Source organism: Triticum dicoccoides, chromosome 6A, assembly GCF_002162155.2.
Source record: "Triticum dicoccoides isolate Atlit2015 ecotype Zavitan chromosome 6A, WEW_v2.0, whole genome shotgun sequence".
Taxonomy (NCBI): Eukaryota; Viridiplantae; Streptophyta; class Magnoliopsida; order Poales; family Poaceae; genus Triticum; species Triticum dicoccoides.
In genome coordinates this window covers 374,413,705-374,440,617 of record NC_041390.1, presented here as the reverse complement: position 1 = coordinate 374,440,617, position 26,913 = coordinate 374,413,705, and positions in this window count along the sequence as shown.

The following is a 26,913-nucleotide window of genomic DNA, read 5'->3' as shown; positions in this document are numbered from 1 at the left end:
GCATGATTTATTTATTGCTTGTCTTCCTTATGGGTGGCTGTCGGGGACGAGCGATGGTCTTTTTGTACCAATCTATGCCCCTAGGAGCATGCGTGTAATACTTTGCTTTGATAACTTGTAGATTTTGGCAATAAGTATATGAGTTCTTTATGACTAATGTTGAGTCCATGGATCATACGCACTCTCACCCTTCCACCATTGCTAGCCTCTCTAATACCGCGCACCTTTCGACGGTATCATACACCCACCATATACCTTCCTCAAAACAGCCACCATACCTACCTATCATGGCATTTCCATAGCCATTCCGGGATATATTGCCATGCAACTTTCCACCGTTCCGTTTACTATGACACACTCCATCATTGTCATATTGCTTTGCATGATCATGTAGTTGACATTGTATTTGTGGCAAAGCCACCGTTCATAATTCTTTCATACATGTCACTCATGAGTCATTGCATAACCCGGTACACCACCGGAGACATTCTTATAGTCATATCTTGTTCTAAGTATCGAGTTGTAATTCTTGAGTTGCAAGAAAATAAAAGTGTGATGATCATCATTATTAGAGCATTGTTCCAAGTGAGGAAAGGATGACGGAGACTATGATTCCCCCACAAGTCGGGATGACACTACGGACGAAAAATTAAAAAAAAGAGGCCATAAAAATGGAGAAGGCCGAAATAAAAAAATGAGAGAAAAAGAGGGAAGGGACAATGCTACTATCCTTTTACCACACTTGTGCTTCAAAATAGCTCCATGATCTTCATGATAGAGAGTCTCCTTTGTTATCACTTTCATATACTAGTGGGAATTTTTCATTATAGAACTTGGCTTGTATATTCCAATGATGGGCTTCCTCAAAATGCCTTAGGTCTTCGTGAGAAAGCAAGTTGGATGCACACCCACTTAGTTTCTTTTTGAGCTTTCATATACTTATAGCTCTAGTGCATCCGTTGCATGGCAATCCCTACTCACTCACATTGATATCTATTGATGGGCATCTCCATAGCCCGTTGATACGCCTAGTTGATGTGATACTATCTTCTCCCCTTTTGTCTTCTCCACAACCACCATTCTACTCCACCTAATGTGCTATGTCCATGGCTCATGCTCATGTATTGCGTGAAGATTGAAAAAGTTTGAGAACACCAATAGTATGAAACAATTGCTTGGCTTGTCATCGGGGTTGTGCATGATTTAAATACTTTGTGTGGTGAAGATAGAGCATAGCCAAACTATATGATTTTGTAGGGATAATTTTCTTTCGCCATGTTATTTTTAGAAGACATAATTGCTTACTTAGTATGCTTGAAGTATTATTATTTTTATGTCAATATTGAACTTTTGTCTTGAATATTTCGGATCTGAATATTCATACCACAATTAATAAGAATTATATTGAAATTATGCCAAGTAGCATTCCACATCAAAAATTCCGTTTTTATCATTTACCTACTCGAGGACGAGCAGGAATTAAGCTTGGGGATGCTTGATACGTCTCCAATGTAACTATAATTTATGATTGCTCCATGCTATATTATCTACTGTTTTGGACATTATTGGGCTTTATTATCCACTTTCATATAATTTTTGGGACTAACCTATTAACCGGAGGCCCAGCCAAGAATTGCTGTTTTTTTGCCTATTTTAGGGTTTCGAAGAAAATGAATACCAAACGGAGTCCAAACGGAATAAAACCATCGGGAACGTGATTTTTGTAACGAACAAGATCCAGGAGACTTGGACCCTACGTCAAACAAACAAGGAGGCCATGAGGTAGGGGGCGCGCCTACCCCCAGGCACGCCCTCCACCCTCGTGGGCCCCCTGTTGCTCTAGTGACATACTTCTTCCTCCTATATATACCTACGTACCCCCAAACGATCAAATACGGAGCCAAAACACTAATTCCACCGCCGTAACTTTCTGTATCCACGAGATCCCATCTTGGGGCCTGTTCCGGAGCACCGTCGGAGGGGGCATCGATCACGGAGGGCTTCTACATCAACACCATAGCCTCTCTGATGAAGTGTGAGTAGTTTACCTCAGACCTTCGGGTCCATAATTATTAGCTAGGTGGCTTCTTCTCTCTTTTTGGATCTCAATACAAAGTTCTCCCCCTCACTTGTGGAGATCTATTCCATGTAATCTTCTTTTGCGGTGTGTTTGTTGAGACCGATGAATTGTGGGTTTATGAGCAAGTTTATCTATGAACAATATTTGAATCTTCTCTGAATTCCTTTATGTATGATTGATTATCTTTGCAAGTCTCTTCGAATTATCAGTTTGGTTTGGCCTACTAGATTGATCTTTCTTACAATGGGAGAAGTGCTTAGCTTTGGGTTCAATCTTGCGGTGTCCTTTCCCAGTGACAGTAGGGGCAGCAAGGCACTTATTGTATTGTTGCCATCGAGGATAACAAGATGGGGTTTTCATCATATTGCACGAGTTTATCCCTCTACATCATGTCATCTTGCTTAAAGCGTTACTCTGTTCTCTTGAACTTAATACTCTAGATGCATGCTGGATAGCGGTCGATGTGTGGAGTAATAGTAGTAGATGCAAGAAGGAGTCGGTCTACTTGTCTTGGACGTGATTCCTATATACATGATCATACCTAGATATTCTCATGACTATGCTCAATTCTATCAATTGCTCAACAATAATTTGTTCACCCACCATAAAATACTTATGCTCTTGAGAGAAGCCACTAGTGAAACCTTTGGCCCCCGGGTCTATCTTCATCATATTAATCTTCCAATAATTAGTTATTTTCATTGCTTTTATTTTACTATGCATCTTTATCATAAAAATACCAAAAAAAATATCTTATCATATCTATCAGATCTCACTCTCGTAAGTGACCGTGTAGGGATTGACAACCCCTTATCGTGTTGGTTGCCAGGATTTATTTGTTTTGTGTAGGTGCGAGGGACTCGCGTGTAGCCTCCTACTGGATTGATACCTTGGTTCTCAAAAACTGAGGGAAATACTTATGCTACTTTGCTCCACCACCCTTTCCTCTTCAAGGGAAAACCAACGCAAGTGCTCAAGAGGTAGCATACCTCAAGGCGGGTTGTGCCTGAATTTGATTCGGAACGCTTGTGATAGTCCTGCGAGATTGTTAGGCAACCTACACCGAATGAATCTCCTGAGGTTATCACATGAGAAGGCCAAACACCAACTACGCCAGGAGGTGACGTGAACGGTGCCGGCCCACCAAATAGAGCTCAGTCGTTGTATTTATCGATGTTGGAGGGACGGACCCAAGCACAGACGCCGTGCCCAGTCTTCTCATGCGAAAGTCCTGAAGAAAGACAACCGACGCTCGGCTCCCATGGTGACGAGGCACTGGGTCGCGCGCCCTAGCTCATCCGCCGGTGATTAGCTCATGCGAGAATGAGGCACCAAGGACCATGGGAGGTGAAGTGCACGGGAGCTAGCCCGCGAGCCAGAGCTAGGCCTCTTGGGTTTAGCAGCGCCGCAGGGACGGACCCGAGCACAGACGTCGTGCCCATGCTTAATCATGACGCGACTGTGGGTGGGTTTGCAAGGGCGTATGACGTTCATGGCAATGAAGTACTGGACAGGCAGACGATAATCATAAGGTAACTCATGGAAGGGTTGTAGAGCCAGTTCTGGTAGATGGGGAAAACGATACACGCCAGAGGGACGGATCCATGCAGCTAGGGGATAATGCAGCCTGAGGGGTGCCCCCAACTGAACAACTAGGAGATGCGAGAAAGATGTATGTCGCAGGGACAGACCCATGCGACCTGGAGATAATGCAGCCCGAGGGGTGCCCCAAACTGAACAACCAAAAGATATCACCTGTGTAGCGCCCAAGATGCGATTCTATCCCAATCACGTGATGAATTCATGATTGGGGCACAACCGCATTTCGAGCGCATAGCAAGGTGGATATCATTACAACATACCATGTACTGAATAGATGAGAATACAAGATAAAGGCTTACAGTCGCCACAAGCTACAACATGAATACATCAATACATCAATACATAGCAATCACCATATAGAAGAGTAGGATCCCACTACAGATGAAATCAAACGAAAAAGAAGAACGACATCCACCATGCTAGCCCAGGCTCCCCTAACCCGGAACCAATCCTTTGATCGAAGAAGAAGAATAACTCCAAAAGAAATCGAGCATCGCTCTCATGGCAGATCACCGCATTACCTGTACCTACAACTGTTGTTGTAGTAATTCGTGAGCCACGAGGACTCAGCAATCCCGTTACCATGGGTATCAAGATGACCAAAGCTTAATGGGTATGGAAAGGATAAGTGGTGGAGTTGCAGCAAGCAACTAAGCATTATATGGTGGCTAACTTACGAGTACAAGTGTAAGATGAGAAGCTACGCAACGGTCGCAAACTATTAATGATCAAGAAGTGATCTTGAACTACTTACGAGTCAGACAAAACCCCGCCGTGTTCTCTTCTCGAACTCATTCGAAAAGAGACAGACACGGTTACGCACGCGGTTGGTGTATTTTAAATAAGTTTACTTCAAGTCTTCTACAATCGAATATTAACAAATTCCCATCTGGCACATAACTACGGACATGACTCTCGAAAGTTTAAACCCTAGAGGGGTGTCCCAACATAGCCCATGACAAGCTCACGATCCATGGAGACAATCCTCCATTGCAGGACCCTCCGGTCAGACTCGGAATCCCCATGCACAAGACATTTCGACAATGGTAAAACTAATCCAGCAAGACCTCCTGACGTGCTAACACCCTCATAGTAGCTGCGCGTATCTAGTCCCAGGCCACGACGGATGAGCTATGTGTACAAGTGCCAACATACCCCAAGTTGCCAAGGGGCGGCCCCACACAGTGCTCTAGTTTGGGACCAACACCATCGGCACTGCCCCCCCCTGTATGTAGAAAACCCTAGGGTTCACGACGCCCTATGCCAATTAATTATTAGGTTCAAGTATTATTATGGCAAATGTTAAAACCAATGTTGGGCCTTACTAGAAGAGTTTTATTCAAAGAGAACTGTCAAGAGCGGCCCATAAACCCTCATCGTGTTAGGGACGCAAAATCAAGGAACATAACACCGGTATGACGGAAACTAGGACAACAAGAGTGGAACAAAACACCAGGCATAAGGTTGAGCCTTCCACCCTTTACCAAGTATATATATGCATTAATTAAATAAGAGATATTGTGATATCCATGTCCCAACATGGAACAACCTGACCCTATACCTGCAATTAGTAATGCTATAAGAGGGGCTAAGAAAAGCGGTAACCCAGCCAAACAATGGTTTGCTAGGAAGGGTAAAAAGGTTAGAGGCTAACATGGCAATTTGGGAGGCTTAAGAGACAAGTGGTGGGTAGCGTGACATAGAGATAGCATCGAGACAACTAGCATAGCACAGATAGTAGTGAGATCCAAGGTGACGGTCATCTTGCCTGAAATCCCGCTAGGAAGAATACTGAGTCAATGAAAAAGACGAGCCAACATTATCGAACAGATCCTCACAATCACAGCGTGACCGGAACTATCAAGAAAAAGCACAACCGGAAAGAAGCAAACAACATGGTAAACAACCATCACATAAACATGTCATGATGCACAATCAAGTATGATGCATGTTCAGTTTGATGAGGTATGGCAAAGTGCAACAAACAATACTACAATTAAGTGGAGCTCAATATGCAACGAGTTGCATATTGAAGAAACACCACATCCAATTGTTTAGTTCACACTCGTTTATGTACACAACAATATTAAATGTTGTTAAACATGGCAAGAAGGTGAAGCATAACTAACTATTTAGCCAAGTTTAAATGAGGCCGAAAACATCAAACAATAATTTCGGTAAATCCTCATGTCATGTAGCAATTTAATGCAAACAACAATTTTAAACATTTTAAATGTTGTTATCATGACGCGGATGACATATGCAAGTTTTATGCAAGTTTTATGGAAATTTTGACATGAGCACGTTATGAAGCATATGTCACTGTGGTGGAAAGAAAGGATGTCACGGCGACGATAACGAAAATGGTGTCACGGCAGCGATAACGAAACCGGTGCCACGACAGCGATAATGAAAATGGTGCCACGACAACGATAACGAAAATGGTGCCACAGCAACATTCTGGTTCCGGTAACTCGATTGAGATGCCAGTGCAAAAGAAACATGGGATGCATGGAATGTGCAATTCAATAGGAAGTAATCCCGGATACCGGGTGTCCCATGTGTCGGTGGCATGGAAAATGAGTAACGAGCAAGCGATGATTCGAACATGGTGCAACCATGGGCATCTCATACAACATATCACATGCATACGGTCCATGTGTGTTGTCTCGAAAGTTATACCTTCCAAAGGTGCATTTATGAAGCGGTTCGAGTTCGTCGAGGGAAGTAGTGGAAGTAGTCGTTCCTGCGACGGTAGTTGTACATGGCAATCGTGGACGAACTTGGAGGGTCATCGATAGTCGTTCATGGGTCTTCAACGATGGTTTTGGTACATCTTCTGTAGATGTTCGGGCGGCGGTAGTGGAAGTGGTGTTTCACTTTTCGTAGACGTTCGGGGTCGCCGGTAGTTGTACACGACGAGGGTAGTCGAACTTGACACTTGCATTACATGGGCCTTCGGCGACGGTAGTGGTACATCTTGTAGTGGAACTTGGGCGTAGTGCTACATGTTTCGTAGCCGTTCGAGTCATTGATATAGGAACTTGGTGAAATCCATGGGTGTCAGTAGTTGTACATGGCCTTCGCGTTGTAGTCTGACTTGGCAAACCCAAAGTGCTCCTACTCGGGGAGGGTGCAATGGAGGCAACGTCTTGCCGGCAGCGACGGAAGGAGCAGGGGCTCGCTGGGCTACGATGGAGGCTTGCAACTGCGGCGTCTTGCAAGGAGACCGGCGCCATGGACGAGGTTCGAAGCTCGAGGACGAGTTGGTGGCCGGCGCGGAGATGTCGTGCGGTAGTAGCAGGACAAAGGTGCGTAGATGTCCCGCTGGACGCGATCAGGTGCAGGAGGAATCTAGGGGAAGCGACGGCGGCACTGCTCGGCTGAAGCAGCGGCCGGCGCCGGAGCATGACAGCAGCTTGGCCAGGGAGACGGGGGAGGCTAGCGCCAGTCGAGGCCGAACATGGAGGGAGCAGGTCATGGGTGAGGGCAGCAGGGCGACGGCAGCAGAGCAGCCGCGGGAGGCCGAGAGGAGCGGCGAGGCGATGGAAGGCAAGGCTCGGCCTGGGCTTGGTCACAAGGAGGCGGAGCACAAGAGCGGGCGTGATGAGGTGAAAGGGTACCGCGGGATGGAGCCTACAGAGAGAAGGAGCAAGGGCTTCACAACGGTGGTGCGGTAGGATGATGGTCGCCGTCGAGCGGCTCCAGCAACAGGTCAAAGCTTGGGAAGAGTAGAGGGCCGTTGAGCGAGCGAGGTCGGGCGCTGGCAGATGCAGTTCCTGTGAGTGGCGGCGCGAGGGCGAGAAGTGGGGAGTGAGCAGAAGGGCTCGAGGGGTATCGGGCACCCTGGCGCCTATGGTTAGCAGTGGGGGCTGCTGGGCCTATGGGTAAATGGGCCTAGGTGCGATAGTTGGGAGGCCCAGTTGGCTGATGGGCTTTCTTCTCTCTCTCTCTCTCTCTTACTCTTTTCATAATAGAAAATAAATACAAAGCAATGGAACAAAAGAAAAGGTTAGAGAAAGAGTTCGGGCACTGGCATAATTTTCCCGGACTCACAAAAATGTGCTTGTTCCAAGGAAATATGATTGGCCATGATTGCAAGATTTAAATTCAAACTCATTTGTATTTAATTCAAATGGTTTGAACTAGGACAAGGTTTAGGAGTGGCTAAAATGTTGATATTTTTGGTGGAGCTCTGGAAAGTGATGAACGAATTTATGGGCAAAGTTGAGGTCAAGGATTTAGATAGAAATGCATGTGATTCATTTGCAAGTGTGTTATGATTAATTCCAAAACAATGGAGTATTTAATATAGCTCCCTAGTAATATTGGGAGACTTTTATATGTTTTGAAGAGAATTTCACCATGTGAATTTCTCTCGATTTAAATGAATCGAAGACCCATACCATTTATTTAGTTGTGTTTTAAAAGGGGTGCAAGATGACATGATGCATATCACATGATGCAAAGATGCATGCAACGAACCCAACAAAATCACACGACGAAACTCAGAATCCATGGAAGGCATCTGGAGCACCGGTCTTGGGGTGTCACAGCTCTCCTCCACTTACAAGAGATCTCGACCCGAGATCTAAGGATGGAACTGGAGAGAAACGAAAAAGGAAGAGGTAAAACAAAATTGCTTCTTTGACCAATGTGTGAAACCAATGAACCTTGAGAGGTTGAAAAGTTGAAAGAAAGAACACAACAGAGTTGAACACAATTGAGAGCACTCCGATAGAAAAGAGAAAGAAGGAACACCATGTGAACCTTGGAGGTTGCAAAGCTATGAATGACGAGAACAATGGATAAGAAGGAATTGAAACCACTCTGGTTGAAATGAGATAAACAAGGAACAAGGAAGAACAAATTCTAATAGCACTCTGGTTGAAAAGAGATGCAAGACTTGGTAAGATGAAAAGAAACTGAGCAGATGACACAACATTTCGGCTAAATGGATAAGCAAGGGAAAGAGCGTGATATTTACTAAATGAGATGATGGGTCGAAGAGATCAACATCACAATGCCTCCGGAACAACTGTAAGAATGGAATCAAAGAACGGAAAAGAAAACAACATGTTCTAGCTGAAATGAATTTAAGAGAGCATCCTTAATAGAAGGATTGAATGGAGTTGTTGAAAAATCAACAATGAAATGATATGCTTTGCAATGGTCTTATGGAAAACATCCAAAATTATGAGGTGAAGACCAGCCACTAACGGAATCAATTGATTGGATTGATATCAAGAAGGAGATGAAAAACTTATTTCACCAGGAGGATAAATGAAGAACTTGGGTCATTTATGAGCACCATGAATAGCAACAATCCTTAGGGAAGGCTTTAGGTGAAATATAACCTAAGATAACTCCAATGAAGAGGTTGACGGGTTGCAAAGGATCTCCTGAACGAAGAGAAAATGATGGGTTTACATATCTCATCCGTGACAACTTGCGAATCATGAAACGCGAAGGGAAATTGTCAAGAATGACATAAGACCACCTCAAAAGATAAGATAGAAAGAACTGCACTTTGGAATGCAATATGAAGAATACTTGAGCTCCTCCAATAAGAATCTTGGCGAACACTTTGAGAATGGATTAAATCTTTGATGAACCACCATGTAAAACTCTCAAAGAACTCCGGATAGATAAAAAGATGGTCACAAAGAAAGGAAGCTTGAAAAGAATAAGATGAACCATTGCATTGATTAAGATGGAGCTTCGAAATGATATAATTTAAATAACTTTGAGCTCCGGTAAAGAAAGATGGAATGCTTCTAATCGAGGGTTTATTCATCACGAACAAACTCTAAAAAGAAGGAATTAAATCACTTGGATGAAACAAGAGTAAGAATTACATTATGCGTATCCTTCACCAATTTAAATTGGTGACAAGCAAAGGATTTGGCATACTACTTATTCTCATTGAAAGGATTACAGAGAGATATGGCACAAGCTTGGGAAAGTCTTGATGGATCCACCGGTGGGATTTGGAAACAACGAATGAATTGATACAATAACGAAGGAAGAGAAATCTTGAACGAACCACCGTAAGAATTGAAAAAGAAAGTAGCAAAGGGATGAATCATCGAGAAGAATTAGAAAACGGACGAAGATACTTGGGTAAATTTAGATACAAGAGAATGAAGAGAGCACGAGCTGACTAGGGAATACTTGAGCGATGCACCAGTAAGATTTGGAGAATGAGAGCTGAAAGCTGAGAATAAATAGTTCCGAGATGATGGCCCCCAGAGACTCAAACTGAAAAGACTCTTGAATTCCTCTGGATGGGTGAAAATAATTTTCACAATCGAACACAATTATGAGAGGATGGGATAAAGCTATAACCATGAATCTTTGGAAGACTGGATAAGGATTTGAGAGAAACTCTTCTTCGGTCTTCAAAAATCTGAGAATGACGATGAGATACGCCACCATGAATTATTGAGGCACTCCAAAATGAAGAATAGAAAGGTTGAACAAATGATGAAAAGAATGTGAAAGATCTTGGAGAAAGGCATATGACTGATGACAATTCATTCTTATGTCACACTTTAAAAATAATTTGAGAATAGCTCCGGAAAAATTAGAAGAGTCAGGTAAGCTCATGGGAAAAGACCTGTGGGTTAGGGCCCACTCAAAAGAAAACACCATTGGAAATGATTGCTTGAAAAGAGAGATTGCACCGGTTGAATTAAATAACTTGAATGAGATAATAATCTACAAATAGCTTGAACGGATTAAGAATGGAAACATGAACCTTTCGAGATATCTTCATCACACCGGAACGAATGGAAAGCGAGAGGAGAATGATTAAGAGATACACCGGCATAAGAAAGCACTTGAAACGAGGAAGGGGATAAAATCAACACCTACAACTTGAATTGAATCCACCGGAGAAGAAAACGAGAACGAAGAAGGATGAACTTGAAGGTCCTAAGCATCGTCATGAGAATCACTGGCTAAGAACATTGAAGGAAAGGAATGATGAGACTTCGCATCAATAAAATGGATACTAGATTAAGAAATCCGAGCCCTTGAAGAAAAGGGTGGGAGGGTGGGAAAAACAAAGACAACTTCGGACAGATAAAACAAACACCATTGAGAAGACTTAGAATTAATATCACAAATGTTGAAATGATCGGATCCACTTGAAGAGAAGCACGCCGGTTGGAAAAGAATCAACATGACAACCTCCATTTAGAAAAACAAAAGATTTGGCTTGCAACTCAAATATTTATTAGTATCCACATATAAATATGAGAACACCGTTTAGAAAAGGCATGGAATCCACATTTGACATTGAAGCAACTCGAATACCACAAACCAAAACAAAAACAAAAGATTTGGCTTGCAGAATAGGACGGAAACAAACATATGATAGACCCCATATCGTATCATGTGTCTGCTAGAAAGATATCTTATGTGATACTTGAATTCCCACCTAAAAACTCCCGAAACTATCTAGTTATGCAATTTGGTGTTGGGGATATAGGGAGGCACAATATATATCACATAACTAACAACCCCTATGCTCCAACTGTATTCATCTGTCAACACATAACCAAGAAAACTCCGGAAATCATGTACCTCAGCCTTCGAAAAGCATCCGTTATACGAGCTATGGCAATACTCCCAAACTCCCTCCCTAGTATTGGGTGGTGTCGAGGTTATCTCACCACTAACTACATAAAATTGTGACGAGAACACCTCCGAGCTCAATTCCCCAGGACACTGCTACAACCCCTAAATGTCAGGAGGCACCAAGAACAATGTTCTCATCACAAGAATATCGGAATGATCCCAAGATACCTGCGTGATCCTAAATTTTTTTTGGTGAAAATGAGGAGAGGAAAGTCAAAACATCTACATCAGGAGACCTCACCAGAGCGACGAAGTGGGATGAGGAGTAAAAAGAATCCTACTCTCCGATATATATAATCCTAAGACTCAAAACAGGTTTGTTCTAGACACAACAACGTCAGCAATTCGATCAAGCAAGGGGTCTCCTAAGGACGGTAAGGCTTTGATACAAACTTGTAGCGCCCAAGATGCGATTCTATCCCAATCACGTGATGAATTCATGATTGGGGCACAACCACATTTCGAGCGCATAGAAAGGTGGAAATCATTACAACATACCATGTACTGAATAGATGAGAATACAAGATAAAGGCTTACACTCGCCACAAGCTACAACATGGATACATCAGTACATCAATACACATCAATCATCATACAGAAGAGCAGGGTCTGACTACGGATGCAATCAAACAAAAAAGAAGAACGACATCCACCCTACTATCCTAGGCTGCCCCAACCCGGAACCTATCCCTTGATCGAAGAAGAAGAAGAACTCCAAAAGCAATCAAGCATCGCTCTCACGGCAGATCACTGCATTACCTGTACCTACAACTGCTAATGTAATAATCTATGAGCCATCAGGACTCAGCAATCCCATTACCACGGGTAGCAAGACTAGCAAAGCTTAATGGGTATGAAAAGGATAAGTGGTGGGGTTGCAGCAATCGACTAAGCATTGTATGGTGGCTAACTTACGAGTACAAGAGTAAGATGAAAAGCTACGTAATAGTGGCAAACTAGTAATGATCAAGAAGTGATCCTGAACTACTTACGAGTCAAACGTAACCCAACTATGCTCTCTTCTCGAAATCATTCAAAAATAGACAGTCGCTGTTATGCACGCGGTTGGTGTATTTTAAATAAGTTCACTTCAAGTCTTCTACAACCGGATATAAACAAATTCTTATCTGCCACATAACCACGGGCACGATTCTCGAAAGTTTAAACCCTGCAGGGGTGTTCCAACTTAGCCCATGACAAGCTCACGATCCGCGGAGACAATCCTCCATCGTGGGACCCTTCGTTCAGACTCAGAATCCCGGTGCACAAGAAATTTAGACAATGGTAAAACTAATCCAGCAAGACCTCCCGACGTGCTGACACCCTAATAGTAGCCACGCGTATCTAGTCTCAGGCCACGAGGATGAGCTACGCGTACAGGTGCCAACATACCCCAAGTTGCCAAGGGGTGGCCCCTCACAGTGCTCTAGTTTGGGACCAACACCATCGGCACTGGCCCACCCTGTATGTAGAAAATCCTCGGGTTCACGACGCCCTATGCCAATTAATTATTAGGTTCAAGTATTATTATTGAAAATGTTAAAACCAATGTTGGGCCTTGCTGGAAGAGTTTTATTCAAAGCGAACTGTCAAGAGGGGCCCATAAACCGTCATCGTGTTAGGGATGCAAAATCAAGGAACATAACAGTGGTATGACGGAAACTAGGACGGCGAGAGTGGAACAAAACACAAGGCATAAGGCCGAGCCTTCCACCCTTTACCAAGTATATAGATGCATTAATTAAATAAGATATATTGTGATATCCCATGATATCCATGTCCCAACATGGAACAACCTGCAACTACACCTGCAACTAGCAACACTATAAGAGGGGTTGAGCAAAGCGGTAACCTAGCAAAACAATAGCTTGTTAGGAAGGGTAAAAAGGTTAGAGGCTAACATGACAATTTGGGAGGCTTAAGAAACAAGTGGTGGGTAGCGCGACATAGCGATAGCATCGAGAGAACTAGCATAGCAAAGATAGTAGTGAGATCCAAGGTGACGGTCATCTTGCCTGAAATCCCACTAGGAAGAAGAACGAGTCCATGAAGAAGATGAGCCAACGTCATCGAACGGATCCTCACAATCGCAACGTGACCAAAACTATCAAGAAGAAGCACAACTAGAAAGAAGAAAACAACATGGTAAACAATCATCACATAAACATGGCATGATGCACAATCAAGTATGATGCATGTCCGGTTTAATGAGGCATGGCCAAGTGCAAAAAACAATATTACAAATTAATTGTAGCTCAATGTGCGACGAGTTGCATATTGAAGAAATACCACATCTAATTGTTTCGTTCGCTCTCGTTTATGTACCCAACAATATTAAATGTTGTTAAACAAGGCAAGAAGGTGAAGCATAACTAAAATAACTATTAAGCAAGTTTAAATGAGGTCGGAAACATCAAACAACAATTCCGGTAAATCCTCTTGTCAGGTAGCAATTTAATGCGAACAACAATTTTAAATGTTGTAATCATGATGCGGATGACATATGTAAGTTTTACACAAGTTTTATGGAAATGTTGACATGAGCATGTTATGAAGCATTTGTCACCGTGGTTGAAAGAAAGGGTGTCACAGCGACGATAACAAAACGGTGCCACGACAACAATAACGAAAACGGTGCCACGACAACGTTCCTGTTCTGGTAACTCGATTGAGATGCCGGTGCAAAAGAAACATAGGATGCACGGAATGTGCAATGCAACGGGGAGTGATCCCGAATACCAGGTGTCCCATGTGTCGGTGGCATGGAAAAAGAGGAACGAGTAAGCGATGATTCGACCATGGTGCAAACATGGGCATCTCCTACATTAAAGGTATAAGAAGTTTCCTTGGTCATGCTGGTTTTTATAGGAGGTTCATTAAAGACTTCCCAAAAAATTCCAGGCCTCTAACTAATCTCTTACAAAAATATTTTCCTTTTGTCTTTGATGATGATTGTGTAGAAGCATTTCAAATACTTAAGAAAGCCTTGATTTCTACACCTATTGTCTAGCCTCCTAATTGGAATTTACCCTTTGAAATTATGTGTGATGCTAGTGATTATGCTGTAGGGGCTGTTCTAGGACAAAGAGTTGATAAGAAATTAAATGTTATCCAATACACTAGTATAACTCTAGACAGTGCCCAAAGAAATTATGCTACTACTGAAAAAGAATTTTTAGCAGTTGTATTTGCTTGTGATAAGTTCAGACCTTATATTCTTGATTCTAAAGTAACTATTCACACTGATCATGCTGCTATTAAATATCTTATGGAAAAGAAAGATGCTAAACCTAGACTTATTAGATGGGTTCTCTTGCTACAAGAATTTTAGTTGCATATTATTGATAGAAAGGGATCTAAGAACCCCGTTGCAGACAACTTGTCTAGGAGGGAGAATGTTCTTGATGACCCACTACCTATTGATGATAGCTTTCCTAATGCTGATTATGCTAATTACATTGTTGCTAAATTTATACCACCTAGTTTCACATACCAGCAAAAGAAAACGTTTTTCTATGATTTAAGACATTACTTCTAGGATGACCCACACCTTTATAAAAAAGGAGTAGATGGGGTACTTAGACGTTGTGTACCTAAGCATGAACAGGAACAGATCCTACGCAAGTGTCACTCCGAGGCTTACGGAGGACACCATGCTGGACATAGAACTGCACATAAGGTATTGCAATCTGGTTTTTATTGGCCTACTCTCTTCAAGGATGCCCATAAGTTTGTCTTGTCTTGTGATGATTGTCAAAGAATTGGTAATATTAGTAGACGTCAAGAAATGCCTATGAATTATTCACTTGTTATAGAACCATTTGATGTTTCGGGTTTTGATTATATGGGACAATTTCCTTCCTCTAATGGGTATACACATATTTTAGTTGCTGTTGATTATGTTACTAAGTGGGTAGAAGCTATTCCAACTAGTAGTGCTAATCATAACACCTATATTAAGATGCTTAAAGAAGTTATTTTTCCGAGGTTTGGAGTCCCTAGATATTTAATGACTGATGGTGGTTCATATTTTATTCATGGTGCTTTTCGTAAAATGCTTGCTAATTATGATGTTAATCATAGAATTGCATCTCCATATCATCCACAGTCTAGTGCTGAAGTAGAACTGAGTAATAGAGAGCTTAAATTAATTTTGCAAAATACTGTTTATAGAACTAGAAAGAATTGGTGCAAGAAACTTGATGATGCAATATGGGCCTATAGAACTGCATACAAAAATCCTATGGGTATGTCTCCATATAAAATGGTTTATGGAAAAGCATGTCACTTGCCTCTCGAACTAGAACATAAGGCATATTGGGCCATTAAAGAGCTCAATTATGATTTCAAACTTGTCAGTGAGAAGAGACTATTTGACATTAGCTCACTTGATGAATGGAGAACCCAGGCCTATGAAAATGCCAAACTTTTTAGAGAAAAAGTTAAAAGATGGCATGACAAAAGGATACAAAAACGTGAGTTTAATGTAGGTGATTATGTATTGTTATACAACTCTCGTTTAAGATTATTTTCAGGAAAGCTCCTCTCTAAATGGGAAGGTCCTTACGTTATCGAGGAGGTCTATTGTTCCAGTGCCATAAAAATCAACAACTTCGAAGACACAAATCCAAGGGTGGTGAACAGTCAAAGAATCAAACATTGTATCTCAAGTAACCCTATAAATGTTGAAACTAATGTTATTGAAACCGTAACCCTAGAGGAGTATATAAGGACACCTTCCAGAACGTTTCAGCTTCCGAAAAGGAAGAGGTATGTGGTACAGTAAGTAAACCGACTCCAAAACAGTTCTAATAGGAAATTTTCTCCGTTTTGGAATATTTAAGAAAATAGGAAAATAAGAAGCAGTCCGGAAATGACACGAGGCATCCACGAGGGTGGAGGGCGCGACCTAACCCCCTAGGCGCGCCCCCTACCTCGTGGGCACGTCGTGTGCCCTCCGGACTCTGTTTTCTTGCACGATACTTCTTTTGCTCGGTAAAAATTGATTATATAATCTCCCAAAGGTTTTGACCACCGTACCATGCAAGTATCCTCCTGTTTTTGTTTTGAGCTATTTTCTGCCACAGTTGTCAAGGACAGTCATCATGTCGTCGCCCTTCTCCAACAATGAGGGGGATGATGCTTGGCTAATGAAGATAGAGTTGAAGAGGGAAGAACCCGGGGAGATCAACAAGGATGATGGGATCAAGAAGGCCACGGAAGATCAAGCTCCGACAGCAGAAGAAGAAGATATCCTTCAACATCATTACAATTGTCTTACCCCTACTGAAATTGAAGCATTCAAGATGATTGAAATAGTTCGGGTGCAGAACAAGGATCTAATTCATGAAAATATTCTGTTGCAAGAGCATATCATCGCACTCAAGGGCATTATTCGTAAGTTGGAGCATCTCTTGCGCTCGATGCTGGATGACAAGCCTACATCATCAACAACTCCATCATCACTACCACCAATGGAGAACTGAGTATTGGGTATGGGCACTCCCTTTGGAAACAGCCAAGCTTCGAGGAGTGCCCCGGTATCATATCACCGTCACACCTTGTATCTTTACCATTCACTACTAGGAAAAGGGCTATAGATGGAATTGACACTAATGGCGCACCAGACATGTGGTGCGCCATTACTATATACTAATGGCGCACCATGTGTTGGTGCGCCATTAGTGTCCAAATACTAATGGCGCACCACATCCACGGTGCGCCATTAGTAATTTTTTTCAAAACTACTAATGGCGCACCGTGGGAGTGGTAAGCCATTACTAGTTGAACTAGTAATGGCGCACCATGCCACGGTGCGCCATTAGTAACTTGGCCACCACTTCCACCGAATGCCCCCCCCCCTGGACCGCCTTTTTAGTTTAAAAAAAAATAAAAAAATGATGGAAATGTCAAAAAAATAAAAGAAAATAAGTTTCCCATGTGATATGTGGTCTAGTTGTTGTGAAAATTTACAAATACGAATTTCGACTTTATTTGTGAAATCTCTCAAGAATTTGTAAAATGGGCATAACTTTTGCGTACGAACTCGGATGAAAAAGTTTTTTATATGAAAAATCATCTACTCGAAAAGTTAGTAATGGCGCACCTGCCTGCGGTGCGCCATTATTATGCCGTATATATGGCTGGGAATGGTCCTCTCCTCCTTACCTCTTCATTCTTCTCCTCCACTCCACCTCTCCTCCACTCCATCTCCTCCTCTCCTCCACTCCATCTTCCCTTCTCTCCTCCACCATACTACCCTCCTCCTCTCCGGCGACCTCCTCCTCCTCTCTAGTGACCTCCTCCTCCCTTCTCTCCTCCCCTCCCCTCACGGTTTCTCCTCCCTCCTCTCCGATGAGCTCCTCCTCCCTCCTCTCCGGTGAGCTCCTCCTCCCTCCTCTCCTCGCATCCCCTCATGGTTTCTCCTTCCTCCTCTGCGATGCTCCGGTGAACTCCTCTCCGGCGAACTCCTCCTCCTCCTCTCCGGCGATGTAGGCGAGCGCCTCTTCGGTGACCTCCTCCTCCTCCTCTCCGGCGAACTCCTCTCTGGCAAAAGAACACGGCAAAAGAACATACAAGATCCAATAACAGGAACAAAATTTAAAATAATATCGTGCCAAAAAACGAGCAAAAAACGAGCAAAAAATGGGCAAAAAAATCACGATCCAGATCCAAATTCAAAATTCAAAAATAGCAATGGCACACGGTGGGGTTAGACGGTGCGCCACTACTATTTTCCCGCCTTCAAAATTCAAAAATACTAATGGCGTACCAGTGGCCTATACTAATGGCGCACCAGTGGCCTATACTAATGGCGCACCGTGGCCTATACTAATGGCGCACCAGTGGTGCGCCATTAGTATACCAGATACTAATGGCGCACCAGTGGTGCGCCATTAGTAAAAAATACTAGTGGCGTGATACTAATGGCGCACCAGTGATGCGCCATTAGTAGGCAAAACTGGTGCGCCATTAGTAGCCCTTTTCCTAGTAGTGATTTTACTAGTTCGATCCTTTTGGTAATATCTTGATCTAGTAGAACAAAATTTTAGTATGATTTAGTCTTGAGTTTTTGCTTTATGATCCTTCTATGTAATCAAGTCCTTGAGCCATATATAATAAAGATTAGTTTGGAGTCAAGGGCTATCTTGCTATGATCTTGAGGGAATAAAAGTAAGAATAAAAATAAATAAGGAGATCATATTGATCTTACGGAAAGTAATGACTTCACATATAAAGAGTATGATGAATAAAAGTTGTTGAGAGTTGACAAACATTATTTTGAGCATCGTTGCAATTAATAGGAATTAATAAAGAAAGAGAGGTTTTCACATATAAATATACTATCTTGGACATCTTTTATGATTGTGATAACTCATTAAAATATGACATGCTAAAAAGTTGACGTTGGACAAGGAAGACAATGTAATGGGTTATGTTTTCTTACATCTGAAATAAATTATATTGTCATGGATCATCCAACATTTTGAGCTTGCTTTTCCCCCTCATGCTAGCCAAATTATTTGCACCAAGTAGAGATACTACTTGTGCTTCCAAATATCCTTAAACCTAGTTTTGCCATGAGAGTCCACCATATCTACCTATGGATTGAGTAAGATCCTTCAAGTAAGTTGTCATTGTTTCAAGCAATAAAAATTGCTCTCTAAATATGTATGATTTATTAGTGTGGAGAAAATAAGCTTTATGTGATCTTGTGAAGTGGAAGAAATAAAAGCGACGGACTGCATAATAAAGGTCCATATCACAAGTGGCAATATAAAGTGACGTTCTTTTGCATTAAGATTTCGTGCATCCAACCATAAAAACACATGACAACCTCTACTTCCCTCTACGAAGGGCCTATCTTTTATTCTTGGCTTATACTTCATACAAGAGTCATGGTGATCTTCACCTTTCATTTTTACATTTTATCCTTTGACAAGCATTGTGTGTTGGAAAGATCCTGATATATATAGCTAATTTGATGTGAGTTTTCGTGAACTATTATTGTTGACATTACCCTTGAGGTAAAAGGTTGGGAGGCAAAACTATAAGCCCCTATCTTTCTCTGTGTCCGATTAAAATTTCATACCCATAAGTATTGCGTGAGTGTTAGCAATTGTGAAATACTAAATGATAGTTGAGTATGTGGACTTGCTAAAAAGCTCTTATATTGACTATTTCTGATGCAATGATAAATTGCAATTGCTTCAATGACTGAGATTATAGTTTGTTAGTTTTCAATGAAGTTTCTGATTCATACTTGAAATGGTGAATGAATTGTTACTTTAGCATAAGAAATCATATGATAATATATATTTGTGTTGCTATTATAAGAATGATCATGATGCCCTCATGTCCGTATTTTATTTTATCGACACCTCTATCTCTAAACATGTGGACATATTTTTCGATATCAGCTTTCGCTTCAGGACAAGCAAGGTCTAAGCTTGGGGGAGTTGATAAGTCCATTTTGCATTATGTTTTTATATCGATATTTATTACATTATGGCTGTTATTATACATTATGTCCAAATACTTATGCCTATTCTCTCTTATTTTACAAGGTTTACATGAAGAGGGAGAATGCCGACAGATGGAATTCTGGGCTGGAAAAGGAGCAAATATTAGAGACCTATTCTGCACAGCTCCAAAAGTCCTAAAACTCCACGGATGTTAGTTTCAAAATATATAAAAAATATTGGGCAAAGGAAACACCAAATGTGGGCCACCCACCATGCATGAGGGTGGGGGCTCGCCCTACCCCCCTGGGCCCGCCCCTGCCTCGTGGGCCCCCTGGCAGGCCTCCAATGCCCATCTTTGGCTATATGAAGTCTTTCGACCTGAAAAAAATCATAAGCAAGCTCTCGGGACAAAACTCTACTGCCACGAGGTGGAACCTTGGCGGAACCAATCTAGGGCTCCGGCGAAGTTATTCTGCCACGGAAACATCCCTCTAGGAGGTGGAAATCATCACCATCGTCATCACCATCGATCCTCTCATCGGGAGGGGGTCAATCTCCATCAACATCTTCACCAGTACCATCTCATCTCAAACCCTAGTTCATCTCTTGTGTCCAATCTTTGTCTCAAAACCTCAGATTGGTACCTGTGGGTTGCTAGTAGTGTTGATTACTCCTTGTAGTTGATACTACTTGGTTTATTTGGTGGAAGATCCTATGTTCATATCCTTTATGCATATTAATATGCCTATGATTAAATTAATATGGTTTGTGAGTAGTTACGTTAGTTCCGGAGGACATGGGAGAAGTCTTGCTATAAGTAGTCATGTGAATTTGGTATTCGTTTGATATTTTGATGAGATGTATGTTGTATTTCCTGTAGTGGTGTCATGTGAACATCGACTACATGACACTTCACCTTTTGTTTGGGCCTAAGGGAAGGCGTTGGGAAGTAATAAGTAGATGATGGGTTGCTAGAGTGACAAAAGCTTAAACCCTAGTTTATGCATTGCTTCATAAGGGGCTGATTTGGATCCATATGTTTCATGCTATGTTAGGTTTACCTTAATACTTCTTTTGTAGTTGCGGATGCTTGCAAGAGGGGTTCATCATAAGTGGGATGCTTGTCCAAAGAAGGGCGGTACCCAAGCACCGGTCCACCCACATATCAAATTATCAAAGTACCGAACACGAATCATATGAGCATGATGAAAACTAGCTTGACGATAATTCCCATGTCTCCTCGGGAGCGTTTTCCTTTATATAAGAGTTTGTCTAGGCTTGTACTTTGCTACAAAAAGGATTGGGCCATCTTGCTGCACCTTATTTACTTTTATTACTTGTTGCCCGTTACAAAATACCTTATCACAAAACTATCCGTTACTGATAATTTCAGTGCTTGCAGAGAATACCTTACTGAAAACCGCTTGTCATTTCCTTCTGCTCCTCGTTGGGTTCGACACTCTTACTTATCGGAAGGACTACGATAGATCCCCTATACTTGTGGGTCATCAGTGGCCGAGACTCCATGCCTGCGGCCGTGCCATGCAAGCAGAGACAGAAGCCGGGTGTGTGAAGAGCGACAAGTCGTTGGCCAGCACCTCCGTGTCCGCCGCCATCATCGAGGAGAAGGAGAACATGGGATTCCACCTCTACTTGGGTCACTTGAAGGCCACCGCCCAAGTGACGCCGACGTACACAATAGGTGTCTTGCCGGATCCTTTCGTTGCCGACAAATGGATTCACGGGCGACCATTTAGGCTAGGTATTATTATACATGTGTTGTTCAGGAGTAGCACTGCTTAGTTGATTTAAATGTAACACAATATATCATGTTTATATGAAAATCTGGTATTTTATATGAATTTCGTCATTATTTATATGAAATATCATAGTGTTTGCATGAATTTCGTCTGGTTGGCTGAGTTGCTGTCAGAATATGCGCAGCTATGCCTGGATGGCGTAATTTGCGGATCGCCGGTCGGTCCGCGGCCGGCTCGGGCGGCGAGGTGGGCAAAAAAAAGCATAGCTTGTGCGAGCTCGTCTCCAACGCGCGCGCTAGAGGATGCATGAGCGCCCGAGCTCTACCTCGTTCATCGGTGGGAAAGGCACGGGTGGGCAAAAGGGTCGCTAATATTTTGGCTACGCCGGGCAAGATCCAAACAACCCCTTTCAGCCTCACCCCTCCCAGCACATTCACATCCCTCATTCGCTGTGAAATTTTTCCATGTGTTGTTTTCTTGGATATTTTGTTGTGTGAAAACAAATTTAAATATGAACAAATAATCGGTGTCCGCGGTCTTCTGCCGGGACACGGTTGGATGGCCTCATAGTAGTAGTAGTGTAGGTACTAGTACTACTAGATAATGAGTGTTTACTACTGTATCATGTACGTAGTAATTGCAACGCATGCATGTGTTAGCAGTATAATGACCACATATGAATTTGATGGTAAGATTTCTGTAAGTTGGATGTCATATTAGTTGGCATTCTGGGAACGGGGGTCCCCAGACTTTCCTTCCTGCGGACCGCAGCGTCGCTCCACCAGTGGCCCTGTACGACCCATCTTCACCAGCAAACATTCAAGACCCACGGTAGGCAGACGATGCAAGACCTCCTCAGGGGCGGCCTCACTAGGCTGGCTCGCGAGGGGTGGAGAGATCAAGGAGAGGGGCACCTCACGAGGTTTCTGTGATGCAAGCCATGACGACTGGAGCTAGGCGGGTGCCAGCGCGTGCATTGTCCTTGTTTCCTCTTTGGTGCTAAAGGGGCAAGCACAGATGAGGAGTCCCAAGGCATCATGCAAAGGTTTCCATATCGGTGCAAAAAGACCAAGACCAACAAGACGAAGGTCATCGTGGAGCCCAAGACGGCGTCACCACCAGAGCCTTTGGCAGGCGAAGACTACTTTTGTCAAGATAGCTTGTACTAGTTGTCTTCCTTCGAATTTGGCCGCTGTGGGATCCCTTCCCACTCAATATTTGGGCAGAGGACCCAGGCCTCTATAAATAGGGCTAGCCACCACTGTAGTCGGGGATCGGCTCATCAAGAGATGAACACATCTCATCTTGGACTAGATCCATTCCACCAAGGCCATCAGACAAGCTCACCGAGCTCAAGAACACCTCTCCTCGCGAGGCTGTTCTTCCTCTATAACTCTTCATCCTCAGCCCAAGAGGAAATCCACCACACCACACTAGAGTAGGGTATTACACCACAATGGTGGCCCGAACCAGTATAAATCTTGTGTCTCATGTTCTTTTGGGTTCGCCGAGCTAGGCTGTGAGATCATAGAGTATGCGAGCTAGAGAGGGGGAGAGATCTTTGTGCGCACCCCAGTGTTAGAACCTCAAGGGTTTTGCCGGAACCCAAAATCCGACATTTGGCGCGCCAGGTAGGGGTGCGCCGAAGCTTTCCTCTTTGTCGATCCGTGCTTCACCACTCCGCCAAGTTCATGGCCGACGCTCGCTGGGCCCGCACTGAGCCCTGGGCCGCTCTCGCCACCCGTGTCGCTTAGACAGCCCTTGTCGGCGGACCTCCCCATCTTCTCCATCACCCGCCGCCAATGCCCCCACCGGCCCGGCGGCAAACGAGCAGCAAGCCTCTTCACCGCACCCCTTTGTGCGCGCGGGACGGTTGCACCACCACCCCGTCGCTGACTCCGGGCATCTCATCGTCTCACACTAGCCGCGCCCCCATGGATGGGTAGGCCGCGCTACTCATGGCACGCGAGCTCCTGCGCTACTTCCCGGTCGACGACCTCTATGAGGACTGGTTGGACCGAATCGCCGAGCTCCTCAGCGCCGCGGGGGGCTCTCCTGCACCATCCCTCTCGCTGCCTCGCCCACTCCCAGCTGCGGGCGACGTGGCTCACGGAGCGCCTCCGCCCCTCAGCACCAAGACGGCGCCCTCATGCCGAGGCGTGCAGCTCATGGAGCGCCTCAGCCTCCCCCACGTCAAGACGGCGTCCTCGCTCCAAGATGTGCGGCCCAGTGACGTGATCCTCCGCGTCATGCGCCCGCGCATGAAGGAAGAAGTTGCCAGGAGGTTCCTCGTCCGCAAGAAGATGCTCCACCGCTTCCAGCACCACCCCGTCAGGATCTCTTGCTGCGGCAGGGCCATGTGCCACTTTTCGTGGCAGTGCAAGGACGCCAAGGTCAAGCAACGCCTCCTCGACGGGCCCTGGTGGCCACGGCGGGCTGCCGCACCTTCACTCCTGAGTTGCGTAGCATCATCTGGCCGGGCAAGTTCAAGCCAGATTTTCCTCCTCGCTACGACGGCACCCCGACCCTGCGGAGTTTCTGCAGCTCTATGAGTTGAGCATCGAAGCATCCAACAACGACGAAAAGGTCGTGCCGAATTGGTTTCCCATGGCTCTCAAGGATGGCGCCCGCTCATGGCTCCTGAACCTGCCCCCAGGCTCGATTTCCTCCTGGGAGGAGATGCGCAACCACTTCATCACAAACTTCCAGGGCACTCGCGACAGCCCCCCGGTCGCGGGTGACCTGCGCCGCATCAAACAACAACCAGGAGAAACCCTGCAGAAGTACATCCAATGCTTCAACAACACACGTATCAAGATCCCGAAGGTGACGGACAAGGCCATCATCTCGGCGTTCTCCGATGGTGTCCGCGACGTGAAGATGAAGGAGGAGCTTGCCATCCATGAGGAGTTGTGCACGACCTTAGAGCTGTCAAATATAGCAACCAAGTGTGCAAGGGCTGAGGAGGGGCATCTCTCCCTCCTCGAGCTCCCTACTGCAGATCCAGAGGAGAAGAAGGCCAAGGTCAAGGACGTGAAGCGCAAAGGAATGGTCGTACTCGCGGCAGAACAGACACCAAACGTGGCCGAGATCTTCCCGAGTCGTCCAAGGGAGGCCGCACGTTCTGCGCCTTCCACAATGTACGCCCGCACAACACCAAGGATTGTCAAGAGCTTAGGGCCATTCGAGATGGGCTCTTCGGTCGACACCCCGAGCACAACGACCGGGGCTACTGCCGAGGAGGTGGACACGGTGCAGGACGTTGGCACGACCAAGGGCCCCACCAAGAGTGGCGTGACCAGCCTGGCGAGGATCGTTGGCAGGACCAACCTCGTGAGGGCGCCTGGAGGGACCAACCTCGTGAGGATCATCCTCAGGGCAACCCTGGCCTCCCTCAGTTGCCGCTGCCAAGAAGGAACGACGACCACCAACATGATGAAGGTGGTGGGGGCTTCCAGGAGCTGCGTGCCATCGCCTGCATCTTGGGTGGCGCTCAGGCCCCAGGCTCCCATCGCATCTTCAAGCAGTTCTCCTGAGAAGTGAATGTAGCCCTCCCCAAGCTCGAGGCTACGCGCCCGCTGAGGTGGTCCAAGTACGCAATCACCTTTAGCTCGGGGGACCAGCTCAGATGCGTGGCAACCACTAGCATCCTCCCGGTGCTCTGTTCACCCGTCATCAGTAATGTCCAAGTCACCAAGACCCTCATCGACGGCGGCGCGGGACTCAGTGTCCTGTCTGTCGAGATGTTCGACAGCCTCCAAGTACCATACGATCAGCTCCATCCCACCAAGCCTTTCTCAGGAGTGACAGACGGCTCCACCACCCCGATAGGGCAAGTTCGCCTCCCTGTCACCTTCAGTCAGTGCGACAACTACCACACCGAGCTCGTCGACTTCGATGTCACCCACATCCACCTGCCGTACAATGTCATCCTCAGGTACCCAGCACTGGCCAAATTCATGGCAGTCACCCACCATGGCTACAACGTCCTCAAGATGTCGGGAGGCGGCAGAATCATCACGGTCCCTTGCAAAGAAAGAGACGCGGTGTGCTCCCTCGAGTGCGCCTTCCAAGCTGCATCGGTCGAAGATCCGGATGGCACGGGTGCGCAGCACCCTCCTGTGGCCAACCCCAAGAAGAAGTAGATGCACCGCCCTGGGCTCAAGGGAGCGGCACCTCCAGCAGCACCACTTCAGGATCTGCGCCAGCGCCTGGGGCACCTCCCTCCCTCGCATAGGGAGGAGCGTCCGGCACCATCCTCGGCTAGGGCTCAAGGGCCTCGGACCTGGCCAACATCATGAGGGAGGCGCTCGGGCACCACATGGAGTCGTGCTTTGCGAGACATTTTGCTCAGGAGGACACCGAGCGAGGAGCGCCCGGCGTTCAGGAGTTCATCACCAATGCATCTCAGGAGCTTCGGGAAGCAAGCGCAATACGCGGCGACCACCGCGCACCTGGCGTTGCTCCCCACCAAAGCGAGGGTGGTGAGCTGCGCATCTGCGTCGACATCCAAGGGCTCAACAGGGCCGCATCTCAGGAGCGCTTCTGGCCTTCGTGTGATGGATGATGTGATGGCCCCCTCACAGCTACGTTCGCGTGCCATTCGGCCTCCCGAGCGTGGCTGCCGCCTTCCAGTGCAATCTGCGGAGCATCCTGGCAGGTCAGGAGACCATACACCACGAGGTCCTGGCGGAGATGGAGACGGTCCTACGGAGGCCACCTGAGCCTCTAGAGCCTCTCGAGGCTCAGGGTCTCAGCGGCTCGTGAGAAGTGGCTCCTTCGCTATGTGTCTTCAGCTACCCCGACACTCCTTCGGCAACCAAACCAGGTGACATCTTTCTGAGTTCATTTCAGCTAGGACCGCCCAATGGGCTGCATCATCCCCAGGCCTTGTGGATCCATCCCTGTGGCATGTATCCGCTTGCATCTTCAGTTCACTCTGCTGGGAGCGCCCCTCTGGCTGCATCAACCCAGGCCTCTCGGGTCCAACCCAGTTGCATGTATCGTCCTCGCATTTACTTAAGCTACTTTGTTTTTATGCATAATCTATCTACGGTTATCACCTTCTTGATTGTCACCCACTAAGGGAGCCATGCACCGATCGTCTTTCTTCAGGATTCTTCGCATAAGAAGGCTAGGCACGGCGTCTGTGCTCGGGCCCGTCCCTGCAGTGTCAATAAACCCAACGACTGAGCTCTTTCTGGTGGGCCGGCCCCGTTCACGTCACCTCCTGGGGTCGTTGGTGCTTGGCCTTCTTGCACGATAGCCTCAGGAAATCCACTTGGCGCAGGTCCTCTAACCATCTCGCAGGAACGCCATAGCCATCAAGAACCAAGACCAGGCGCAACCCGCCTTGAGGTAG